This window comes from Octopus sinensis, linkage group LG7, assembly GCF_006345805.1.
Source record: "Octopus sinensis linkage group LG7, ASM634580v1, whole genome shotgun sequence".
NCBI lineage: Eukaryota > Metazoa > Mollusca > Cephalopoda > Octopoda > Octopodidae > Octopus > Octopus sinensis.
In genome coordinates, this window is record NC_043003.1 from 39,951,371 (window position 1) to 39,966,441 (window position 15,071).

General features: G+C 37.5%; 1 long non-coding RNA gene across 1 annotated transcript in view; it reads left to right on the plus strand.

The window, feature by feature from the left end:
* Positions 1 to 2,860: 2,860 nt before the first annotated feature.
* Positions 2,861 to 15,071, plus strand: part of LOC115214393 — a 72,098-nt gene continuing 59,887 nt past the window's right edge. The window contains exons 1-2 of the long non-coding RNA XR_005000016.1: positions 2,861 to 2,871; positions 12,423 to 12,431. This is a non-coding gene — a long non-coding RNA (uncharacterized LOC115214393). The remainder of the gene's footprint in view (positions 2,872 to 12,422; positions 12,432 to 15,071) is intronic.

Below are 15,071 nucleotides of genomic sequence, written 5' to 3' on the forward strand. Positions count from 1 at the left end.
GCTGATCTACCAATCCACTTCAGGCGTTCTCAGTTTCCTTTTAAACTCTGCTTCGCAATGTCCATCAATAAATCCCAAGGCCAAACGCTACAAGTCGCTGGGTTACATTTGGGCGAACAGTGCTTCGCCCACGGTCAACTCTATGTGGGCTGTTCACGCGTTGGGAGGCGCAATGATGTTTTCATGTTTTCGCCCAAAGGGACAGCTAGGAACATCGTATACACAGAAGTATTCGAGTGAAGAGAAGACATTGCAACCTACACATGCGCCTTCGTTCCCTAGAGGGAAAGGACTAGATTGGGATTAGTCGTTGCCTACTAGGGGCTCTTACATACCCGGGCAACGCCGGGCTATGTGCTAGTTATATATATATATAACATATATATATATATATAGATATATATATATCTATATATCTATATATATATATATATATATAATATATATATATATTATATCTTCTCTATATATAAACGGCAGTTTGTCTGTCTGTGTGTCTGTCAGGTTGTACCCTCACAATGACCACGGCTTTCACCGATTCTAATGAAACTGACACACACATAGCCCAATGTCATAATTCAAGACTAACGCAGCGAAAAATTTGAAAAGTTCCCCCAGTTCTGAAAAAATTGATAAATTCGACATGGGGTCGAGAATCAGAAACACAAACCACAGACTGTCTAGGGGACGCAACTCTCGACCTTTTAACTCTCAACTCCATCAATATCCGCTACTTGAACTATTCCTGTGATGTCCACGTCTACAAATCTATTGATAGGACAGCAGACCCCGCCGAGCTTGCGATTATCCTGTGGATTCCTGAATTCACTTGAACCGCAAGCCTCCACCACACATCCTGAAGTTAAAAGTCGGTGCAACCCATTATGCTCATCAGGAATTTGGTTCCCCTAAACAGTGCAACGGCACACGTCTGTTGTGAAACATTTGGTACCACATTAATAACGGCTACAATACTTACCGGTTGTGGAAGGGAGAGTACGTCTTCATTCCACGCATGCACCGTCAACCGTCTGGCGCTGATCTACCAATCCACTTCAGGCGTTCTCAGTTTCCTTTTAAACTCTGCTTCGCAATGTCCATCAATAATCCCAAGCCAAACGCTACAAGTCGCTGGGTTACATTTGGGCGAACAGTGCTTCGCCCACGGTCAACTCTATGTGGGCTGTTCACGCGTTGGGAGGCGCAATGATGTTTTCATGTTTTCGCCCAAAGGGACAGCTAGGAACATCGTATACACAGAAGTATTCGAGTGAAGAGAAGACATTGCAACCTACACATGCGCCTTCGTTCCCTAGAGGGAAAGGACTAGATTGGGATTAGTCGTTGCCTACTAGGGGCTCTTACATACCCGGGCAACGCCGGGCTATGCTGCTAGTTATATATATATATATATGCCGAATTCGTGTAAATGTGTATAAAATAAATTATCAGTTGAATAAAGTTAAACTATGGTCTGGTTTTCACGTTTATTATTGTATTTAAAAAATATTTTACAATACCGAAGTGTGTTAAACATTAAAAAAATATTTTGTAATGTTCATAAAGTTCAATTAGCGCTTTCATACATTCGTAGTAATTATCAGATTTCAAATGTATTTAACTGACAGTTGAGTACTTGACAACTGTAGTAAAATGACTGACTTCCTTTTTATACCTCTTAGAAAGCTCCAACAAGCTGAATTTTTGGAATACCATTTTGACCAATCCGCATGCAGTTTAAACGCCACGGTTTGCCTGGTGTACCGATATTACAGGCACAGATCCCGTCTTTATTTTTACCAATTAGCTTGCTGTTTACATATAACGGTTTTATGATTGAGAAAACTTAGTTGGTTCCGATCTTTTTTAATTTCATTTAGTGGGAGTCTTCTGTAATTTGTTTATATTCATATGTTAAAGATAAGTTTTAATCCACATCATTATCTGGTTGTTATATTATTGTTGTTATTTCCGTTCAGAACAGGTTTGATCATTTTAATAAAACGTTTTTCATCTTTCTTCCAGCCTCACTTGTGTTATGTAGTTTGCGGAAAGGAAAATTTAGAAATATTTTCTGATCACGTTTCTATATGTTCGCTCAGTGGAATTTGACGAACATTAGTGTTCCAGATTTGTCTGTGGACTCGTGAGCATTCCGATAATGCATTCCCTGTCTCGCCAATATATAGTTCCTTGCAATTAGGGCATTTTGCAGTTCATATCTGCATTTGCGAAAATCTGACCATTTTTTCTTCTGATGTATGTATTGACATGTTCCACATGTGGTATCATTACACTTGGATACTGTGAGTGTTTTATCTTGTCTGTTCATGTTGATCTACTGCATCAAATGCCTTAATTGCGAGACAGGGAGTGCATTATCGGAACGCTCACGAGTCCACAGCCAAATCCGGAACACTAATTCCATTGAGCGAACGTATAGAAACAAGGGATCAGAAAATGTTTCTAAATTTTCCTTTCCACGAACTACACGACACAAGTGAGGTTGGAAGAAAGATAAAAGCAAAACGTTTTATTAAAATGTTCAAACCTGTTCTGAACGGAAATAACAACAATAATATAACAACCAGTTAATGATGTGGATTAAAACTTAATCTTTACCATATGAATATAAACAACTTACAGAAGACTCCCACAAATTGAAATAAAGACGATTGAAACCAACTAAGTTTGCTCACTCATAAAACCATTACATGTAAATAGCAATCGTGCGTAGTAATCCTGTGGCTTCAAAAGCGTCCAGTTGCTAATCAGTTCGTTTATCAGCCAATGCATTTTTCACATTTTCCATTCAGAAAATATCTGATTCTATTTGTCTATATTCATCTTGGTAAGTCCCATTTCCCTTTTGTTCTGTCCATTTTCTTAAAAAATTATGCTTTTCTCAAGTCAGACATTTACTATCATAGCATATCAAAAACACTTCAGTACCAGTTGTACACTCATGTTAAATAAACATTTACTTTCTATTTCGTCTTTTACTTGTGTCAGTCATTCAACTGTGGCCATGCTGGAGTACCGCCTTAAAAGGTTTTATGGTACATATCTACTCCAGTACGTATTTTAAAGTTTGGTACGTATTCTATCAGCCTCTTTCGCCGAACTTTTACGTTGTGGGGACGTAAACAAAACAACACCGGTTGTCAAGCGATAGTAAGATAAATACTCACACACACAAACACACATATTACGACGAGCTTCCACACAGTTTCCGCAACCAAATTCACTCATAAAGCATTGGTTACTCTTGGGCTGTAGTAGACGGCCTTTGCCCAAGATACCACGCTATGGAACCGCACCCGGAACCACGTAGTTGCACACGCTTCCGTTTCATTTTCTTTTCAAAATATATTTGTTTATAAGATTTTCGATGACGAAAATAGACAAAAAGAAGCAAAACCCGCCAAACTCTGGACACTTTTTTCCCGCAGCTTCATATCTCCAAATTTTCGCCCTGTTACATATAATTATCCGCATTTATGCTTTGTAGGTCATAAGTGGAAATGCCAAACCTCGGATTAGTTTTTATTTTTCTTCCTTTTTAAAAAAAAATATTCCACTCCTTCCGCTTTAACTTTGTTTAGTCATGGCATTTTTAGTCACTGCTATTATATTTCGTTTTTGCGACGATCATACGTGTGATTGTGCGTATATATATATATATATATATATATATATATATATATATATATATATATATATTATATATATATATATATATGTATATGTGTGTGTGTGTGTGTTGTGTGTGTGTATGTGTAGTGGAGCGCTAAGCGTTTTTCTCTCTTTTACTACTTAGATTTTTGCCTTTACCGTTGTTCGCATAGCTAATTTACAAAAGATGTGTTCAAGAAGCTTGTAGATATCAATGCATAAAAAGATTTACGATGGTTTTTCATTTAGTAAAACAAAAGTAATAATTATTGACATGCGGAATTATTTAATAAAACATATAAATAAAAATCATTGAAAATATACTGAGAGCTGAAGTGTGACACACACACATACACACATATATATACATTAGTAAGCATATATACTTATACATAAGCATATATATTATATACATATATATACACACACACATATATACGTACGTCTGTATATATAAATATGTATATATATATATATGTATATATATATATATCATGCCTATATGTATATGTGTGTGTATATATATGTATATATAAATATGTATATATATATATATATATATATTATATATATATATATATATATCTATATATATATATATATATATATATATATATATATATATATATATGTACATAGGGAGAATTCACAAAAGAAAAACAAAAGACGAAGACAGGTAGTGTAGAAACAAATAGATGTATTAGTTTAACGCCCAGGAAGTAAAAAAGTCTTTAACGTTTCGAGCCTACGCTCTTCTACAGAAAGGAACGCAGAAAGAAACAAAGAGAGAAAATAAAAAATGTGAAGTGGCTAGCAATCTATCATGGCGAATGATGGACAGTGGGGTCACACAGGAGAGCTAGGAAAAAGGGGAGATAATAAAGTAGTAATGATCCCAAATCGAAGGTGCGCGTGCGTGTGTATAACAGAGCATGTATGTGCGTGTGGAAGAGGGCTGGTAAGCTTGACGTGTGCGTGTGTATGTGTAGGTGTGTGGATGTGGGGCTGTGAAGTGGTCAGTGCTAGTGTGTGCGTGGTGGTGTGATGTATACATATATAATATATGTGTGTATGTATGTTTGTATATGTATGTGTATATATATATAAGCCAAATAAGAAAAGTGAAAGAGATGTTTATTCCATTTACTCTTTACTCTTTTACTTGTTTCAGTCATTTGACTGCGGCCATGCTGGAGCACCGCCTTTAGTCGAGCAAATCGACCCCGGGACTTATTCTTTGTAAGCCCAGTACTTATTCTATCGGTCTCTTTTTGCCGAACCGCTATGTGACGGGGACGTAAACACACCAGCATCGGTTGTCAAGCAATGCTAGGGGGACAAACACAGACACACAAACACACACACACATACATATATATTATATATATATACATATGTACAGGCTTCTTTCAGTTTCCGTCTACCAAATCCACTCACAAGGCATTGGTCGGCCCGGGGCTATAGCAGAAGACACTTGCCCAAGGAACCACGCAGTGGGACTGAACCCGGAACCATGTGGTTGGTTAGCAAGCTACTTACCACACAGCCACTTCTTTGTTGAGAACTTTTTCGCAATCTGTGTCTAGTCTGTGTTTACTTACACCAGAGCGAGAGATCCTCCAAAACACATATAAATAAATAAATATAATATATATAAACATAACACACACACACACACACACACACACACACACGCACGCACACACACACACACACACACACACACACACACACACACATAACACACACACACACACACACACACATATATATATAAGGTAAATGAACTGTAATTTATTTCATTTTATTTTATTTTTTATTCATAAATTTTTTACCTCTCATATCTCTGTTTTTTTTTTTAGTACGGTCCAACTATGGACATTCTGGTATCTGTAAAGGGTACCAAATACATCTTATCTGCTACTACATAATGAGACAACTTTCTAAATGTAGCGGAGTTCTGGTGTTCACCTGCCATGATTCGATTCGATAAGTAATCTGTTTATTATACTACAGCACAATGTAAATTTTCTCTCAGCTATGCAATTCCCGGGCATGCCAGTACATGCTTTTACAAGCCATGAGCATATAAGTCATGGACTGGCTAGGCGACTTGCCTTCAACACTAGGGTGTACGTGATGTTGACAAGCCACAAAAATGACGAAATATTGGTGTCAGTCACTCCCAAATGAGATTGAAAGCTAGTTAACTCGTCTGTCTATGACTCCGACGTGTTTTAACATCCGGCGCTTTGAGAGTTTCTATACTCCACCACGCTATTGCAGTCACCGGAAAATACACGAAGCTTATACGTCAAGTATATGCAGTTAATAATATCTATTATACTGGAGCTGCTTTAATTTCATCTGTGAATTTGATATATACAGGAGTTGGATAAAATAATGGAAACTGCCTTTGGCAGCAATTACAACTTGAATTCTACGAGGTATGGACTCGTAAAAAGTTTGAAACATTTCCAATCGAATTTTTGTCCATTTTTCAGCTAAAACAGTCTCCAGTTCTTGTAGTGATGATGGTAGAGGATATCGACTCCTTACTTGTTTTTCTAAAATGCACAATAAATGTTCAATAATAATGATATTTCATAAACACGCCTCTAACCACCTGCCATGCGTCTAAACACCACGGCGTTTGACACTACTACCGCTGACGCTCATAATTCTTTTTTTTTTTAATCTGTAGTAGTCATAGCTAAGAGTAACTTTAAGCTAAATAAGGCTAGGATTTCTCAAAATGTTGGTATCACCACTAATAAGTGTTGTGTAAATAATGCATGCAAATACACAATACAGTCAACGACACCTGAGGTCACGCAGCGTACTAGACTGACGGCCATGGGAATTTCAGATTCTTTCTCGAAATTTATTCGAATCAAAGAAAGTGCTGGGCCATCAGTCGCTAGAAAATCGGTGGTACATCTGTATGGATATATAGTGGCTGCCCCCTCGTTATCGAGTATGGCCATTGTTATCGTGCAATGCCTGTGCAAGAAGATTTTTTTAAGTGAAGAAAGGCTGTGCATTGAGTCAATCTCACTCACTCAGCAACAGCAGCCATAATCCGAAAAGAAGAACAAGTCAACATCATCGGTAACCACTAAGCCGCAGGTTTTATGTCGGAGTTATCCCAGTTACCTGAGTTACCTTCTCCTAGAAGGATGCCTTAACAAAGGTTAGGAGTCCTTCACTCCCAATGGTTTAACCGTGCGATCGGGTATTCAGTCCGATTATTTCTATGTCCCCGCGCATGATACAGCCCTAAGACATTTATTGGCTGGCCGTTGACTCTCAAGAGTTCCTCCGCCCTTTAACGGGTTTTGCTTTTCACCCGCAGGGTGTCCAATAAACACCCTCCTCACCAAGCAAGCTTGGTGGGGTTGCCGGTTTAGTCGCCGACAACCCGACCATGCAACAGGTTGTACTGGGTTATATGTTACCAGTAGCATACATACATACAAGCATACATACATATATAATAATAATAATAATAATAATAATAATAATAATAATAATAATAATAATAACGACGATGATGATAATGATGATGATAATGATGATGATGATGATGATGATGATGATGATGATGATGATGATGAGATGATGATGATGATGATGATAATAATAATAATAATAATAATAATAATAATAATAATAATAATAATTTCTTAAGCAACCAGAAGGTGGATTAGGTATTAATCTGTATTTTGTACAACGGTCGTTTCGACCCATCCTGCTATGGGTGGAACTCCGTTCAACATGTGTTGCATCCATTTTGAAGTCTGGGTCTCATCAGATACATCCATATATATATTTATATGTGTGGTTAGGTATATGTCGTTCGCGTATCAACTTTCATATGTGCCTAATGTTTGGGTATGACAATGTGATTAGGCTGGTAACTTAATATGTTAGGATGTAGCCATATCTAATGTAACCAAGTCGAGTATGGAGTCTACACACACACACACGCATACACACACACGCACGCACGCATACACGCACACACACACACACACACACGCACACACACACACACACACACACACACACACACACACATGCATAGACACAATGGACAGATACGCGCGTACTTATACAAATCTCTGTCACCCTGATTTCAGAAAGAAAAGCATCAGAAGAGAAATGATGATGATGACGACGATGATAATGATGATGATGACAGAGGAGATAATGATAATTATAACCTCGTGATGAGGGTCGTGATGATGATGATAATAATGATTGTGATGATGTTAAGTAGAGTGAAGTTAGAAGCATCTAGCTAAACAGTTAAGTATATTAATTTTCGTTCTGCTCAGTTTTGATTTCACATCTAGTCCGTAGTGGAGAAAATTTAATATCAGTAATATACCAGTTTCTATTAAATCAATTATATCATCTGCCTTATTTCTATAGTGTACCTTCTTATATGAAATCAATATGGTGTACAATATGAAATGATATATTAGTTACAGACAGGATGGCTCCACGAAGATAAACTATTACCTCACCTCTATCTCTGTGATGTATTTGCTTATATAAAAATCCATATGGTGAACAATATATAATATAACTTTAGTTTGGAGTTAGTCTTAGTAAGTTACATATTAAACTACCTCCAGAATTCGCTTGCTGTCCTGGATTTCACGACGTATTTTTCTAAAATAACTCAAAAATTTACTGCGCAATTTAAAGGACGATGGTTATATTTTTCAGAAACCATTTTAAACCCTAGTGAAGTTATGCTAAATCAAACTATCATTCATTTATATGATTTATATATGACATATATAGGTCTCTAACAAAACGGAGATTTTCAATCTAGGTAAATAAAATGGCCGATCATGAGTGAAAGCCAGAGCGTTTTCACGGAGACATTTTCACAAACGTATTCACGTTATTCATCAAATAAATTGGCGTTAACTTTCCTATGTAATTGTTTTGTTTCATTTTAACAAAATACAAATAAGCATGACACTTAACTTATGCAACAATTTTCTTTCATTTTCTGGATTTTAAGCAAAAAAGAAGAAAAAATTACGAATAAATTATTTTACACTTCACTTCCACTTCACTTCCGGTTATCAATTTTATTTCCTTACTTTCTAGTCGGTCATTTTATGTGCTTAAATAGAAAGATAGGCAACAGAAAATCTTTGTAAAGCAAGTAAAAGTGCTTAGACCTGGTTTTTAATTTAATTTATTTTTTACTGAATTTTCAAGTAAAATTTGGGATGTCTTTGAGGTCACAGGGGCCTCAATGTCAAGGATATACGGTAGTTTCAGCAAGCAGTTATGTTTATAAGGTAAGTTACTCGCAGATAGAAACTAATTTCTGTGATTAGCCACCATTGTGTTATCCTGTCTGCCTGTTGTCTATTCTTGTTTTCTTGTATTGTTTTTAATGGCTTGAACAATTGGACTGATAGCCATTCTGGTCCACTCCCTTCAAGAGTTTTACATCCATCATTTCGATTCCCGTGCTTATTTTAGTTCAGTACTTATTTTATCGATAGCTATTTAGATAAACATTTTATTGACATAAAACGGTTCGCTCTTTATGCTCCTTTTATTCTCTTAAAGGGAACTTAAAGATATACACCATAAATTAAACACAAATATTTATGTAGGAAATGTGAGTGGAATTCGAAAGATGGAAAATCTTAAGCACAATTTTCAACTGAACGAAATATTAGAAAAATGAACGCTTAAAAAAATCGAAAATTTAGAATGTTAAAAGCTCCGAATAGTGAAATATTTTAGGAGTAAATAAGACAAGTGATATTAAAAGATAATTATTTGTAGTTTTAAGAGGAGTGTATGTGTGAAACATAGTATGGAACATTTTTCTTAAGAAAGAGTAAAAATGTATACCAAGACTATGATATCGAAAGCATAACCGAAAACTTTATTGAATATTTTCGCTCTTTTATTGTTGAATATTTTCTTTCTCTTATAAATATACCGAACGATCAAATACCAAACTGTGTGTGTGTATGTATGTATATATATATATATATATATATATATATATATATATATATATATATATATAATATATTATATAAATTAGAGATAAAACCACTATTAGGCAAATCAAACAGTGAAAATCATAAGCCAATACACAGAAATAAAATTAATTAAAAAATATATAAAAAATATAAAATATAAAATATAAAAATCCAATTAAAATATTTAAATTAAAGTTAAATTTTTTAAAATTATTTAAATTAATAATTTAAACTTATAAATTATAAATATATATATTTTTATTATTATTTTATATAATTATTTATTTAAAAAATCTTTTTTATTAAAAAAAATTTTTTTTTTTTATATTTTATTTATTTATCTTTTTGAAATTTACAGAAAAACAACAGGCGAAGACAGGTGTATGAACAACAAGCAGGTGTATTAGTTTGACGCTCGGAAAAGTGGAAAAGTCTTTTACGTTTCGAGCCTGCGCTCTTCAACAGGAAGGAATGAGAGAAAATAAACAGAGAGAATAAAAAGAAAAAAATTGTGGATTTCGCGGTCAAGCATATCGACTCATATATATATATATATATATAATATATATATATATATAATATATATATATGAGTCGATATGCTTGACCGCTAAATCAACAATTTTTTTCTTATATATATATATATATATATATATAATATATATATATATATATAAAGTCGAATTTAAAGTTAAAGTTAAATATTTAGAAAGTAGGCGTTAAATGCAGTATCCAAACCTTGTTTCAGGATAAGTCCCAGGTAGTGTGTCTGCGGAGCACGTTCATCACTAATGGCTGCCAGGCGTCGTCAGCGATACCTTACATTCATCGTTGGATCTACGTCCATAAATTCCAGGGTGCACATATGTGTGTGTGTGCGCGTGCGTATGTGTGCGCGCGCGCGCAAGGAAAGAGTGAAGACAAAGAGAGACAAGCAAACCACATTTTTGTCAATTCGACCCGTTACTCGTTTGATATGTTCACGTTTGAAATGAAAGAGGAAAAACAAAATAATTAAGAATGAGCCAATTTAAAGAAGCTAAATATTCGATAAATAAACTATTTAAACTTTTCTCTACGATATCTCCGATATCGTATCCTTGCAATGCACGTTCAATGATTTTCCAAGTTAATAAGTATTTCTCAAATAGACTCCCTTTTAAAAATATATACAATGTCATTTGATACCAATTTTCTTGTTATTTTTCTCTAAATTACTTCAAAATTCAATGTTTCGATTTTTCGACATTATGGCATTCGGTATTCTAAGATTTCATCCTTTCAAGCTTTCGGTATTCTGATTTTTCGATCATTTGAATTTCGTTCTTCTTTCCTTATGAACAACTTTCTTTCTTTCTTTCTTTCTTTCTTTCTTTCTTTCTTTCTTTCTTTCTATCTTTCTTTCTTTCTTTCTTTCTTTCTTTCTTTCTTTCTTTCTTTCTTTCCTCTGTGTCTTTCTCTGTGTATATATGTGCACACACTCACACACATACACACACATGGTTGTGTGCATATGTGTGGGTGTTGTGGGTATATATTTACATTACACACACACGCACACACGCACACATACGCACGCACGCACCCTACGGGTTTGTGCACAGTTTACGCCCACTAAATTCCACTCACTAACTGAATTGCTGAACAACACAAATTTCCTGTTAGTTTATTATTTTTGTTGCTCGATTGTTTAATTTATCACTCATTTTTCAAGACAGTTAATTGTGATTTGACTGAAGTTTGGCTGCTATTTCTAGTATGTGGAATGTCAGTGTAGAGCAGGGGTTCTCAACCGGGATCCATATGAGATTTTGTTCTTAAAATTTGTGCGCAATAAATTCCTTATACTTCTACAATACACAAAAATTTTAACATTTTTTGAAAATACAATTCCAAATAATATTTCATTATGAATATATAAAGAATTCTTTAAAATATCGAATGGCTAGGAGGATCTGTCTGAGTAAAATAAGAATCAAAGGGGTCCCTAGAGGACCTTAAGTAAAAATAGTTGGGAACATCTAGATCAGTAATTCTCAACCAGGGTCCATATGGCTCATGAGGGCAGGGCCGGATTAAGACCCATCGAGGCCCTGAGTACTAAAAAGATTTCGGTGCCCCCATAAAAATTTTGTAATTCAAAATATAAACAATAACAAACCATAAAATAAATGCTAATTTTTGTATACTTCCACTTTATTTATATTTGAAAAGTTACCTCCTGCTTTTTTTGAATTGCAAAGCCTTTGATCAGAACCTCAAAATTAATCTTAGGTAAGAACATCTGCATCTATACTTAATAGAGATAAAGGCATCCCGAATATTATTTTAGTTAAGTTTAAAGTGATTTCTTTTGTGCCGTAAACTATTTACCATTTCTGTGATGCCTCCTCTCTCTCTCTTGGTGCCATAAGCACGTGCTTATTTTACCTAATTGTTAATCCAGTGCTGCCTGAGGGTCCATATAAGATTTCTGGGGGTCCACACAACAAAATAGTAAATTGGAGATCGACAATAGTATTTTAAGGGCTCCTAACATTTTACATAGTTCAACCTACAGAAGTTAATGTGTGGAAAACAAAATAGGAATTTTGAAAGGTGTTTCTATAAAACTAGTTTTTAAAAATCGAATGGTTATGTGGGGTCCACCAAAATAAAGTAGTAATCAAAGGGGTCTATAGATACAAAAACTGGTTGAGAACCCATGCTCTAAAAGTTCATTGACGTTGCAGCTCTCATCGTTGTTGTTGGTGGTGGTAATGCTAGCAGTGATGGTGATGGTGATAGTGATGGTGACAGAGGTGGTGATGGTAGTGGTAGTGATGGTGGTGGTGGTGGTGGTGGTGGTGGTGGTGGTGGTGGTAGTGGTGGTGGTAGAGATGGTGATGGTGAGGTAGTGATGGTGGTGGTGGTGGTTGTGGTAACGGTGGTGATGGTGACAGAGGTAGGATGGTAGTAGTGGTGGTGGTGGTGATGGTGGTGGTGGTAGTGGTGGTGGTAGAGATGGTGATGGTAGTAGTGGTGGTGAGGTAGTGATGGTGGTGGTTGTGGTAACGGTGGTGATGGTGACAGAGGTGGGATGGTAGTAGTGGTGGTGGTGGTGGTGGTAGTGGTGGTGGTAGAGATGGTGATGGTAGTAGTGGTGGTGAGGTAGTGATGGTGGTGGTTGTGGTAACGGTGGTGATGGTGACAGAGGTGGGATGGTAGTAGTGGTGGTGGTGGTGGTGGTAGTGGTGGTGGTAGAGATGGTGATGGTAGTAGTGGTGGTGAGGTAGTGATGGTGGTGGTTGTGGTAACGGTGGTGATGGTGACAGAGGTGGGATGGTAGTAGTGTGGTGGTGGTGGTGGGTAGGTAGTGGTGGTATAGATGGTGATGGTAGTAGTGGTGGTGAGGTATGATGGTGGTGGTTGTGGTAACGGTGGTGATGGTGACAGAGGTGGGATGGTAGTAGTGGTGGTGGTGGTGGTGGTAGTGGTGGTGAGGTAGAGATGGGGATGGTAGTGGTGGTGAGGTAGTGATGGTGACAGGTGGGATGGTAGTAGTGGTGGTGGTGGTAGAGATGGGGATGGTAGTAGTGGTGAGGTAGTGATGGTGGTGGTAGTGGTAATGATGGTGATGGTGATAGAGGTGAGATGGTAGTAGTGGTGGTGGTGATGGTAGTGTTGGTAGTGGCGGTGGTAGAGATGGTGATGGTAGTAGTGGTGGTGAGGTAGTGATGGTGGTGGCAGTGGTGATGGCGGTGGATTGATGGCGGAGAGGTAGTAGTGTTGGTAGTAATGGTGGTGATGGTAGTGGTGATCGTGGTGATCGTGGTAGAGATGGTGATAGTAGTAGTGGTGGTACGAGTATTAGTGGTGGTGGTAGTGGTGATGGTGGTGGCGTGGCAGTGGTGGTAGTAACGGTGGTGATGGTCGTGGTAATGGTCGTATTGTTGGTGATAGCGATGGAGTTGATGGTGGTGGTAGGGGTAGTGATGGTGGCGCTGGAGGTTGTATTGGTAGCAGTATTAGTCGTTGATTTTTCTCGTTTTTTTTGTTTGATTTGTTTGTTTTTTTATATATATTATTTGTTTTCATTTTTTTATATTTTTCATTTTTTTTGTTATCGTTACTGTCCTGTGGCAATTCTCTCTTAACAGCAGCAGCAGCAGCACCACCACCACCACCACCACCACAACCACCACCACCACCATCCCACCACCACCACCATCATCAACACCTCCACCATAACCATCGCTAGCAACTGTTATCATCACCATCATCATCACCAACTTACTACAATCTCCACCGCCATAACAACAATCAGCACCGCCCTCACCATCACCGCCGCAAAAACTACTACTACCACCACCACCACCACTATCACCACCACCATCACTACAATTACAACCAATTACTACCATCATCGCTATTACTATCACAATCACCACCACCACCACCACCACAACCACCACAACAACAACAACAACAACCACTACCACAACCACCACTACCATGATTATCATCATTATCGTCGTCGTCATCATCATCATCATCATCATCGCCGTCCTCTATCCTTGTTATCTTAAAATGGTCGCTCATCCTGGTAGAAATAGCAGCCTAGTCAACTTCAATTCACATCCGCTTGTCACAAACAATAAAGGACACATTTGGATAATGTAATCCTAGATACACCATGCATGGAAATATGACAGTTTGGACACAAGACCGATTCGATCAGGCTTGGTATGAAACATCAACATTGCAACCACCAAAACCACCAACACCACTACCAGCACCACCAGCAGCAGCACCACCACCACCATCATCCTCATCATCATCATCATCATCATCATTATCATCATATCGTTGTCATCCTCACCACCACCACCACCATCACCACTATCCTCCTCCTCCTGCTCCTCCTCCTCCTGCTCCTCCTGCTCCTGCTCCTCCTGCTCCTGCTCCTCCTCCTCCTGCTCCTCATCATCATTATCACCACCCCATATATCATTCTCCACCACCGTCATCCACCACTCCTACAATACAATTGCACATAATGATGGTGGTTGTGGTGGTGGTGGTGGTGGTAAAATTGATGATGATGGTGGTGATGATGATGATGATGATGATGATGACGATGACAACGACGATGACGATGACAGTGGTGGTGGTGGTGGTGGTGGTGGTGGCGGTGACGGTGGTGACGGTGACGGTGGTGACGGTGACGAGGGTGCGAGCGAAGCACAAAAGCAGCAACAAGAACTGGGCGATGAGGTGGGGGGAGTGGTATTGCGAGGAGTAGCTGCAAGTAATAGTATTAGTAGTAGTAGTAGTAGTAGTAGTAGTAGTAGTAATATTGGGATAAGGAGGAAGAGAGAAGAAG